Raw genomic sequence first — 12,421 nt, forward strand, 5'->3', positions numbered from 1 at the left:
TTCTATCTAAATCACTCAGAACTTTCTCTATATCAGCAACAAGGCTGTTTCATTTCCATATCATTTGTGTGTTCACAAGACTAGCACATTTAATTTCTTTCAAGAACTTTTCCTTTGCACTCACAAGCTGTTTGGCACAAGTGTCATAGAGTTTGGCCTGTCTTGGCTTTTGACGTGCCTTTCTCACTAAGCTTTGTCATCCTAGCTTTTGATTTAAAGTGAGAGAAGAGCCACACTTCCTTTCACTTGAACAGTCAGGGCCATTGTAGGGGTGTTCACTGGCCCAACTTAAATATTATTTAGTCTCAGGGAATAGGGAGACCCAGGGAAAAGGAGAGAAATGGGGGAATGGTCAGTCAGTGGAGCAGTCAGAACACAAAAAGCATTTATCTTTTGAGTTTACCATCTATGTGGGTAAGTTGGTGGTGGGCATCCCTCCTCCTTAAATTGCAATAGTGCCATCAAATATCCCTGATCACAGATCACTATATCAGAAATTATAATAATAATTTAAAAATTGAAATATTGTGAGAAATACCAAAACGTGACAACTAGACACAAAGTGAGCACACACTGGTTGAAACATGGCACCAATAGACTCGCTGAACACAGCGTGGCCACAAACCTTCAATTTCTTAAAAAAGATAAATCTGCAAAGTGCAATAAAGTGAAGCATAAAAAATAAGGTATGCCTGTATCAAAAAAAAATGAGAAGAGTTTTTGATAAGGCCCTAAGTGGAAAACTGGAAAACACTTTGTGTCTTTAATTTTGCTCTGTTTTGGTTAATTATACCTACATTCTAAAAGCCAAAACGTTCATTGCCTGCACCTTATATGTCCCAGTATTGTTGAAAAGTGCACAGATCTTCTCAAAATATTTTCATTGCCTGAAGAGAATTTCTTTAACTGTAGTAAAATGATGCATCGCTGGAAGATTTAGGCATGTTATTTGCTGAAATGGATATCTGAAAAGTTAAAGGCAAACTATCTTTTCCTTCATATCTTCCCAATATACAAGTTTTCAGTTAATCCCTGGTAGAGTTAGAGGAGCCCAATATCAGTGTGTGGGCGATTAATGGTCTTTATCGTTTTCATTTATACAAATAAGACACTTACTTATTGTTCTACATGTTCATATGCATTCTGTTTATTCCTAATGGCCTTGTTACTTCAAACTGAAGCTGTCAGGCTCAGGAATTCCATCTGTTTTAATAACACACAACCATCTTCCCTATGAATGAGTGTGTCTTAAGATTCATTTTCCTGCTAGCTATTCATTCTCAGTCAAAAACACTTGGCCTAAGATCTGATATTATTTTCAAAAAAGAGAAAAATAAATGTTGAGTCTCACTTCTTCTTCTATATTGGATATAGTGTTGATAGGCTTGTAGTTAAATTGCCTTTACAAGCTACAAAACTTGGAAAAGTTTGCTCAGAAGATACACATCCACTATCTGATCTTAGGCAGCACTAAGTTATGAAAACTTCATTGGATTGTAAGTAAGGTATCTTGATGTTCTTTTCTTTGAATCTGCCAATTATGTTTTTGTGTATCCTTGCACGATTCTCATCTCTTAAACCCAGTATTATCTACGTAATTTACAGTCCCAGTGCAAAATAAAAACATAAGACTCCATGTTCAAAAACTTTCTGTTGACAATGGCACAGAGGGTTGAATCAAGCACAGACTTTTCTAGGGCTCTGTGCAACTGCACATGCCACATTCTCATGAAGCTGACCCTGCCACATATTGACATGTTGCTCTTTTATCTTCCTTTAATAAATACAGGGTCTCCCTCTGTAGACTAGGCTGGAATGCAATGGTGTTATCATAGCTCACTGCAGCCTTGAACTCCTGGGTTCAAGCAATCCTCCTACCTCAGCCTGCTGACTAGCTAGGACTACAAGCACATGATACAACACGTGGCTAATTTAATTTTTTTTTTTTTTTAGAGACTGGGGTTTTGTTATGTTGTCTAGGCTAGTCTTGAACTCCTGGCCTCAAGCATTCCTCCTTCCTAAGCCTCCCAAAGGGCTGGGATTACAGGTTTGAGCCACCACTCCTGGACCAAGTGTGGTCTTTATAAAATCAACATGATCTATGTAACCAGCCTAAGCTATAGAATTTTTTGTTATTCAAATACTCTCCACGAATGTAAACTATAGAATTCTTTTCAGGCTCAAATTGTATATTGATATGTGTTTAAATCATGAGAAACAATAACTACCATAAAAAGTTGCCAAGGTTTACTGTTCAGTTTACTTGCGTGATCTAATAGGAACATTTTGGTCTCATTTTTGTGAGTCAGGTTACTTCCCACACTTTCTTCTCTATCTCAGTTTCAAGAAAGTTAGTTTTAAAATAACCACCATACATTCTGTGAGCCAACTGCATTAGGAAGTGTCTAAGGATGGGGTGTGTGTGTGTGTGTGTGTGTGTGTGTTTAGAACCAAAGGTCGAAAGAGAAGTATAAGTTAGAGATACAGATTTGAAAAAGTGAATGAAAAGCTCATGTTATGGAAACTATAGAGTAAGAGCATTAAGGGGGAAATGAATGAGATTGTGACTGACAGCCTGGTTGATGACAGCTTGTTCCAAAATAATTCAAGGTGGCATACAGTAAATAGGCAGAAGACAGAGAAACAGATTGTGTTGTCATTACTTTTGATTTTCTGTGATACCTTTTACCATTTGAAACAATGCCACACTCAGAAAAGTGATGTTTAAATAAAAGATAGAGGGGCATGGGCAGGGAATCAGATCATGTGTAAAGGAAAAGTAGTGACATTTGGCCTTTCCTTTTTACCACCTTGATAGCATATATTTTTTCTTCTGTTTAGATGTAAGTAATTAATGCATTAATTGCCTAAGATATAGGAAAATGTAAGAGTCCTTGAGTCACTAAGACTAAAACAAAAAGAAGAAAAGTGAAAAAAATCTTATCTAGTCTCACAGATTCCTCTTCTAGAAATAATTAAATGTCTGATTATCTTATTCCAAACCTTTAAAATAGCTTACCAAGATTATTTCGGTAAACTTCCTTGCTATCTTTTCACTGTTCCCTGGGTACTTCAAACTTCCTCCTGAGTAAACTTTCTAATACCCAGTTCTGCTCAAAGCAGCCCTAATTTAAAGCTTACATTATTGGACTATAGATAGGACCCAAATTATGTTTCAGGCCCTCAACAGTCTGGCCCAGCTTATTGTTTCCTCGTGTTTCACAATTTTCCCTCAATCACTACTTCACATTTCAGCTCACTAAACAACTTAGAATGTTGTAAACATTTCACATACCTTCTATTCCCCAGGCCATTTCATATATCACTTTGCTTAGAGTAGGACATCCCACTTGTCCATCCAGCAAGTTGCCTTTTCTTTAAAGCTCACACAAGTATTCTCTCCACTGTAGCTGAGTCCTTGCTGAGTTTCAGAGTGTAACTAGTTCGTGTGGTTTTCAAGATAGTTATACTAATACAAGCTGTTATTGGTCAGCTTTGCTGTGAAAACAAACCACCCAATAACTTGCTGTTATAAAAATGAGAGATTTATTTCTTGCTCATATTTTGTGAGAACTATGAATTCAGCAACCCTGTAGCAGGTAGCAGTCTGCTGTGGATTAACTTCCCTTGTCTTCTTCCTCTAGATATCAGATAGTGGTATTTGCATTAAGACATGTAAATCAGTTTAGTGACAGAAATTAAAGTTGGATTACTGTATAATGAAAGTAGTCATTTCTGAAAAGATGATTTTTAAAGCCAACATCTGAAGGACAGAGAAGAGCTATCCTTATGAATATGGAGGAGATGAGCATTCTAGGCAGAAGTAATTACAAATATAAGGGCTCTAAAACAGGAATCAGCCTAGAGTGCACGGCTGGAGAAAAGGGGAATGAAAACAACAGAAGACGAGGCAGAAATAGTAACCAAGGACTATGTATTTTTTAAAATCAACATGAAAATTTTAAATTGTATACTAATTGGAAAGCTATTGGATGGTTTTAAGCTTTTGAGCAGGTGTGATAAAATATGATACATCTTTATAAAAGAACACTGGCTTCTAGGTAGTGAATGTATTGTAGTGGGGCAAGAGGAAGGAAAACATGGAAAAACAGAAAAGTTATTAGGAACTTGTCGCAGCAATATAGGCAAGAGGTAATTATGGCTTATACTTAGGTGGTGGCAGTGGATCTAGAGCATGTGAGGATGAAGGGCTCCCTTGAAAAGGGCAGAGACATTCCATCTTAGTAACAGAGGGAAAGCAGACTATATTGGTTGTGGTAAAATGAGAGACTTCCATTGCCAATGGCTTCTACTTCCTTAATACAGTGTGTGACAAGGTCAACAGCTGAGTATTAGTTAGGGGGAGGTTGGGTCATATTGGAATTTTGAAGAAAGAATAGAGGGTATAAAATAATTATTTGAAGGAGAAGGAAAAAAGTTTAGGGAGGTGTAGCAGAATTGCCAGGCAGCATTGAAGACTCATATTTGTTGTCAAGAATTTATAGTGAGACAAGTCAATTTGGTTTTGTGTTTTCATTCATCAGTGTCCAATTTTACAGGCAGTGATGGATGGTTAAATTTAACTACAGTTCAAGACTATTACAACAAAGGAAGGGAAAGATGAGAAAGTCAGAAGTCTTGGCAAAGCAGTGTGTGTGATTCTGTATTACATAGTCTAAAAAAGGAAGGAAGGGATTAAGAAGAGTGAAGATATGATAGGGTCAATTGATTGAGGTCTCAAAGGAACTTTAAAAAAGTTGTAAAAATGCTAGACAACAGGTGAGCATGAAGCCTAGGAGGTGTGGGTGATAGGATAGAGGGTAGGAAGTTGAGTTTTTTTTTTTTGGGTAGTGAAATTATAAGTGATTCCAAGGTGTTAGGTGTTACCAAAGGACAAGATGGCAGAAGTAGGTATAAAACACTGTAATTGGTAATGAGGAAGGTTAAGACTGGAGTGACAAAATACTGAAATTTGGAAATGATATGTAGTGGAAGAAAAGAAGATAATAACTCAGGAACTAAAGTCTTCAGTCAATGAAGGGAAGTAACTTGAGAGTCAGAAAGTGAAAATGACCATGAAGAGTAACAGGTGGTAAAACCTGATGGCATGGACTGAAAATCTGGAGAAAAGAATTTGTAAACAGTTTAGAAGTAGGGGAGAGAAAGGAAGAGAACACTCACTCTCTTTTAGACCCTGAGACGTGATATTTAAGAAAAGAAATAATCCCTTCTCCAAAGATCTGCATGGAAAATAGTGATATTAGGTGAATGTTTAAAGAAACTCAGATCTGTTGCTGATTAGAAATCATGAGTTCAAAAGATATAGTAGAATGGTTTGGGAGGAGAAAAATTGGTTGAAAATTGTGTCAGATAAGTCAAGGCATAGATAATCTTGAGGACAGAGTTGAGATGATGATAATTTTGAAGAATATATAATTTTGAGGATTTTATTCTGGAAGTACTTGGTTTTTGACAGCAAATGAGGTGACCAGGGATTTGTGGAATGATAGGAGGCAAAACTATCTGTCCATCATTTTTAGCTTGTAGGTTTCTAGAACTAGAAACATTTGATTTTTTTGAATAGCTTATATGGTTTTACAGCATCCAATTACATTTAATTGCTTCCTAATGTGAAATGCAGGATGCCCCTTGTGATGTTTTATAGGCCCTTCTGCAGATTTTTGAAGAACTGTTTCTATTAATTGAGTTTTTTTAACTTTATAGTTAATAAACCTACATTTCATAAATGCCCCAAAAGAATATTTTTACACTGCCTGAGTATATAATCTTCTATATCAACAACCTGGGCTCTGATGAATCTTTTATGATGTCTGGACATAGAGATTCATTTCAAAGAGTCGAGCAACTGAATTTAGTCTATTAAACATGTGCAGTTGCATTTCAGTAACCATGAACTTCTGAAACATATTGTTTCAATAAATTTCAGATGTTTTTCAATTTGCTTTCTTTGTAATTTTTTTAACTTTGGAATATTTTAAACTATAGAAAAGTGTAAAACATAATGTATAAGAGACACATATATGGGTTCCTCTCTCAGATTTAACAATTTTTAACATTTTGCCTTTTTTGATTCAAAGTTCTCTTTTAAATAAAATATTATTATATGGCTAAATCTTCCCCATTCCTTATCTCTTCTACCATAAGTTGTGATAACTTTCTAACACGTTTTTTCCAAAACATAGTTTTAAACAATAGAATTTATACATTTAATAATTTTTAATAATTTACATAATTTCATACCATTATGTATAGTAGGCAATTTGATGTTTCTACTCCAGATTACATCTGAGATTTCACAATCTCTCTCTTTAAGACCTAACCATATAATCTAGTCAAACTTATTTGTCAAAGACCCTTCACAGCAACCTCAAATATCTCAGAAGTGGAGACATTTAGTGTCCTCCAACATAAATCGCTTTTTTTCTTCTTTTTTAAAAATTTTATTATATTATTTCTAATGCCTAGAAAACTTTTCTGTATGTTAAAGCAAATTATATATATAATAATTTACTACTATATAATAGTAGGAATAATTTATCTACTATAAATTTTTTAAAAAATATATGTGTATATATATATCAAGGGAACTTAGCAGTTTACCTTCAGGATATAATGACTGAGAAAGACTTCTTAAAATTTTATTAAGTAATAACCCATAGAGAAAAACTACAATGAAATTAATTGTATAAAAAATAAGCTTATGATATCAACCTAAATGTCCATGAATGGTAGACTGGATAAACAAAATGTGGTACGTACACACCATGGAATACTATGCAGCCATTAAAAAAATGAGGTCATGGGAGAATGGAGCCAAGATGGCCGAATAGGAACAGCTCCCGTCTACAGCTCCCAGCGCGAGCGACGCAGAAGACGGGTGATTTCTGCATTTCCATCTGAGGTACCATGTTCATCTCACTAGGGAGTGCCAGACAGTGGGCGCAGGTCAGTGGGTGAGTGCACCGTGCGCCAGCCGAAGCAGGGGCGAGGCATTGCCTCACTCGGGAAGCGCAAGGGGTCAGGGAGTTCCCCTTCCAGAGGTGACAGACGGCACCTGGAAAATCGGGCCACTCCCACCCGAATACTGTGCTTTTCCGACGGGCTTAGGAAACGGTGCCCCAGGAGAGTATAGCCCGCACCTGGCTCAGAGGGTCCTACGCCCACGGAGTCTCGCTGATTGCTAGCACAGCAGTCTGAGATCAAACAGCAAGTCGGCAGCGAGGCTGGGGGAGGGGCGCCCGCCATTGCCCAGGCTCGCTTAGGTAAACAAAGCAGCCGGGAAGCTTGAACTGGGTGGAGCCCACCACAGCTCAAGGAGGCCTGCCTGCCTCTGTAGGCTCCACCTCTGGGGGCAGAGCACAGACAAACAAAAAGACAGCAGTAACCTCTGCAGACTTAAATGTCCCTGTCTGACAGCTGTGAGGAGAGCAGTGGTTCTCCCAGCACGCAGCTGGAGATCTGAGAACGGGCTGACTGCCTCCTCAAGTGGGTCCCTGACCCCTGACCCCCGAGCAGCCTAACTGGGAGGCACCCCCCAGCAGGGGCAGACTGACACCTCACACGGCCGGACAGGTACTCCAACAGACCTGCAGCTGAGGGTTCTGTCTGTTAGAAGGAAAACTAACAGAAAGGACATCCACACCAAAAACCCATCTGTACATCACCATCATCAAAGACCAAAAGTAGATAAAACCACAAAGATGGGGAAAAAACAGAGCAGAAAAACTGGAAACTCTAAAAAGCAGAGTACCTCTCCTCCTCCAAAGGAACGCAGTTCCTCACCAGCAACGGAACAAAGCTGGACGGAGAATGACTTTGACGAGCTGAGAGAAGAAGGCTTCAGACGATCAAATTACTCCGAGCTGCGGGAGGATATTCAATCCAAAGGCAAAGAAGTTGAAAACTTTGAAAAAAATTTAGAAGAATGTATAACTAGAATAACCAATACAGAGAAGTGCTTAAAGGAGCTGATGGAGCTGAAAACCAAGGCTCGAGAACTACGTGAAGAATGCAGAAGCCTCAGGAGCCGATGCGATCAAATGGAAGAAAGGGTATCAGCCCTGGAAGATGAAATGAATGAAATGAAGCGAGAAGGGAAGTTTAGAGAAAAAAGAATAAAAAGAAACGAGCAAAGCCTCCAAGAAATGTGGGACTATGTGAAAAGACCAAATCTACGTCTGATTGGTGTACCTGAAAGTGACGGGGAGAATGGAAACAAGTTGGAAAACACTCTGCAGGATATTATCCAGGAGAACTTCCCCAATCTAGCAAGACAGGCCAACATTCAGATTCAGGAAATAGAGAGAACGCCACAGAGATACTCCTCGAGAAGAGCAACTCCAAGACACATAATTGTCAGATTCACCAAAGTTGAAATGAAGGAAAAAATGTTAAGGGCAGCCAGAGAGAAAGGTCTGGTTACCATCAAAGGGAAGCCCATCAGACTAACAGCGGATCTCTCGGCAGAAACCCTACAAGCCAGAAGAGAGTGGGGGCCAATATTCAACATTCTTAAAGAAAAGAATTTTCAACCCAGAATTTCATATCCTGCCAAACTAAGCTTCATAAGTGAAGGAGAAATAAAATACTTTACAGACAAGCAAATGCTAAGAGATTTTGTCACCACCAGGCCTGCCCTAAAAGAGCTCCTGAAGGAAGCGCTAAACATGGAAAGGCACAACCGGTACCAGCCACTGCAAAATCATACCGAAATGTAAAGACCATTGAGACTAGGAAGAGACTGCATCAACTAACGAGCAAAACATCGAGCTAACATCATAATGACAGGATCAAATTCACACATAACAATATTAACTTTAAATGTAAATGGACTAAATGGTCCAATTAAAAGACACAGACTGGCAAATTGGATAAAGACTCAAGACCCATCAGTGTGCTGTATTCAGGAAACCCATCTCACGTGCAGAGACACACATAGGTTCAAAATAAAAGGATGGAGGAAGATCTACCAAGCAAATGGAAAACAAAAAAAGGCAGGGGTTGCAAGCCTAGTCTCTGATAAAACAGACTTTAAACCAACAAATATCAAAAGAGACAAAGAAGGCCATTACATAATGGTAAAGGGATCAATTCAACAAGAAGAGCTAACTATCCTAAATATATATGCACCCAATACAGGAGCACCCAGATTCATAAAGCAAGTCCTGAGTGACCTACAAAGAGACTTAGACTCCCACACATTAATAATGGGAGACTTTAACACCCCACTGTCAACATTAGACAGATCAACGAGACAGAAAGTCAACAAGGATACCCAGGAATTGAACTCAGCTCTGCACCAAGCAGACCTAATAGACATCTACAGAACTCTCCACCCCAAATCAACAGAATATACATTTTTTTCAGCACCACACCACACCTATTCCAAAATTGACCATATACTTGGAAGTAAAGCTCTCCTCAATAAATGTAAAAGAACAGAAATTGTAACAAACTGTCTCTCAGATCACAGTGCAATCAAGCTAGAACTCAGGATTAAGAATCTCACTCAAAACCGCTCAACTACGTGGAAACTGAACAACCTGCTCCTGAATGACTACTGGGTACATAACGAAATGAAGGCAGAAATAAAGATGTTCTTTGAAACCAACGAGAACCAAGACACAACATACCAGAATCTCTGGGATGCATTCAAAGCAGTGTGTAGAGGGAAATTTATAGCACTAAATGCCCACAAGAGAAAGCAGGAAAGATCCAAAATTGACACCCTAACATCACAATTAAAAGAACTAGAAAAGCAAGAGCAAACACATTCAAAAGCTAGCAGAAGGCAAGAAATAACTAAAATCAGAGCAGAACTGAAGGAAATAGAGACACAAAAAACCCTTCAAAAAATAAATGAATCCAGGAGCTTGTTTTTTGAAAGGATCAACAAGATTGATAGACCGCTAGCAAGATTAATAAAGAAAAAAAGAGAGAAGAATCAAATGGATGCAATAAAAAATGATAAAAGGGATATCACCACCGATCCCACAGAAATACAAACTACCATCAGAGAATATTACAAACACCTCTATGCAAATAAACTAGAAAATCTAGAAGAAATGGATAAATTCCTCAACACATACACCCTCCCAAGACTAAACCAAGAAGAAGTTCAATCTCTGAATAGACCAATAACAGGAGCTGAAATTATGGCAATAATCAATAGCTTACCAATCAAAAAAGTCCAGGACCAGATGGGTTCACAGCCGAATTCTACCAGAGGTACAAGGAGGAGCTGGTACCATTCCTTCTGAAACTATTCCAATCAATAGAAAAAGAGGGAATCCTCCCTAACTCATTTTATGAGGCCAGCATCATCCTGATACCAAAGCCTGGCAGAGACACAACAAAAAAAGAGAATTTCAGACCAATATCCTTGATGAACATTGATGCAAAAATCCTCAATAAAATACTGGCAAACAGAATCCAGCAGCACATCAAAAAGCTTATCCAACATGATCAAGTGGGCTTCATCCCTGGGATGCAAGGCTGGTTCAATATACGCAAATCAATAAATGTAATCCAGCATATAAACAGAACCAAAGACAAAAACCACATGATTATCTCAATAGATGCAGAAAAGGCCTTTGACAAAATTCAACAACCCTTCATGCTAAAAACTCTCAATAAATTAGGAATTGATGGGACATATCTCAAAATAATAAGAGCTATTTATGACAAACCCACAGCCAATATCATACTGAATGGGCAAAAACTGAAAGCATTCCCTTTGAAAACTGGCACAAGACAGGGATGCCCTCTCTCGCCACTTCTATTCAACATAGTGTTGGAAGTTCTGGCCAGGGCAATTAGGCAGGAGAAGGAAATCAAGGGTATTCAATTAGGAAAAGAGGAAGTCAAATTGTCCCTGTTTGCAGATGACATGATAGTATATCTAGAAAACCCCATTGTCTCAGCCCAAAATCTCCTTAAGCTGATAAGCAACTTCAGCAAAGTCTCAGGATACAAAATCAATGTGCAAAAATCACAAGCATTCTTATACATCAATAACAGACAAACAGAGAGCCAAATCATGAGTGAACTCCCATTCACAATTGCTTCAAAGAGAATAAAATACCTAGGAATCCAACTTACAAGGGATGTGAAAGACCTCTTCAAGGAGAACTACAAACCACTGCTCAAGGAAATAAAAGAGGATACAAACAAATGGAAGAACATTCCATGCTCATGGGTAGGAAGAATCAATATCATGAAAATGGCCATCCTTCCCAAGGTAATTTACAGATTCAATGCCATCCCCATCAAGATACCAATGACTTTCTTCACAGAATTGGAAAAAACTACTTTAAAGTTCATATGGAACCAAAAAAGAGCCCGCATCGCCAAGTCAATCCTAAGCCAAAAGAACAAAGCTGGAGGCATCACGCTACCTGACTTCAAACTATACTACAAGGCTACAGTAACCAAAACAGCATGGTACTGGTACCAAAACAGAGATATAGATCAATGGAACAGAACAGAGCCGTCAGAAATAATGCCACATATCTACAACCATCTGATCTTTGACAAACCTGAGAAAAACAAGAAATGGGGAAAGGATTCCCTATTTAATAAATGGTGCTGGGAAAACTGGCTAGCCATATGTAGAAAGCTGAAACTGGATCCCTTCCTTACACCTTATACAAAAATCAATTCAAGATGGATTAAAGACTTAAATGTTAGACCTAAAACCATAAAAACCCTAGAAGAAAACCTAGGCAATACCATTCAGGACATAGGCATGGGCAAGGACTTCATGTCTAAAACACCAAAAGCAATGGCAACAAAAGCCAAAATTGACAAATGGGATCTAATTAAACTAAAGAGCTTCTGCACAGCAAAGGAAACTACCATCAGAGTGAACAGGCAACCTACAAAATGGGAGAAAATTTTCGCAACCTACTCATCTGACAAAGGGCTAATATCCAGAATCTACAATGAACTCCAACAAATTTACAAGAAAAAAACAAACAACCCCATCAAAAAGTGGGCGAAGGACATGAACAGACACTTCTCAAAAGAAGACATTTATGCAGCCAAAAGACACATGAAAAAATGCTCACCATCACTGGCCATCAGAGAAATGCAAATCAAAACCACAATGAGATACCATCTCACACCAGTTAGAATGGCGATCATTAAAAAGTCAGGAAACAACAGGTGCTGGAGAGGATGTGGAGAAATAGGAACACTTTTACACTGTTGGTGGGACTGTAAACTAGTTCAACCCTTGTGGAAGTCAGTGTGGCGATTCCTCAGGGATCTAGAACTAGAAATTCCATTCGACCCAGCCATACCATTACTGGGTATATACCCAAAGGACTATAAATCATGCTGCTATAAAGACACATGCACACGTATGTTTATTGCCGCATTATTCACAATAGCAAAGACT

The sequence above is a fragment of the Pongo abelii genome, chromosome 2 (assembly GCF_028885655.2).
Source record: "Pongo abelii isolate AG06213 chromosome 2, NHGRI_mPonAbe1-v2.0_pri, whole genome shotgun sequence".
Taxonomy (NCBI): Eukaryota; Metazoa; Chordata; class Mammalia; order Primates; family Hominidae; genus Pongo; species Pongo abelii.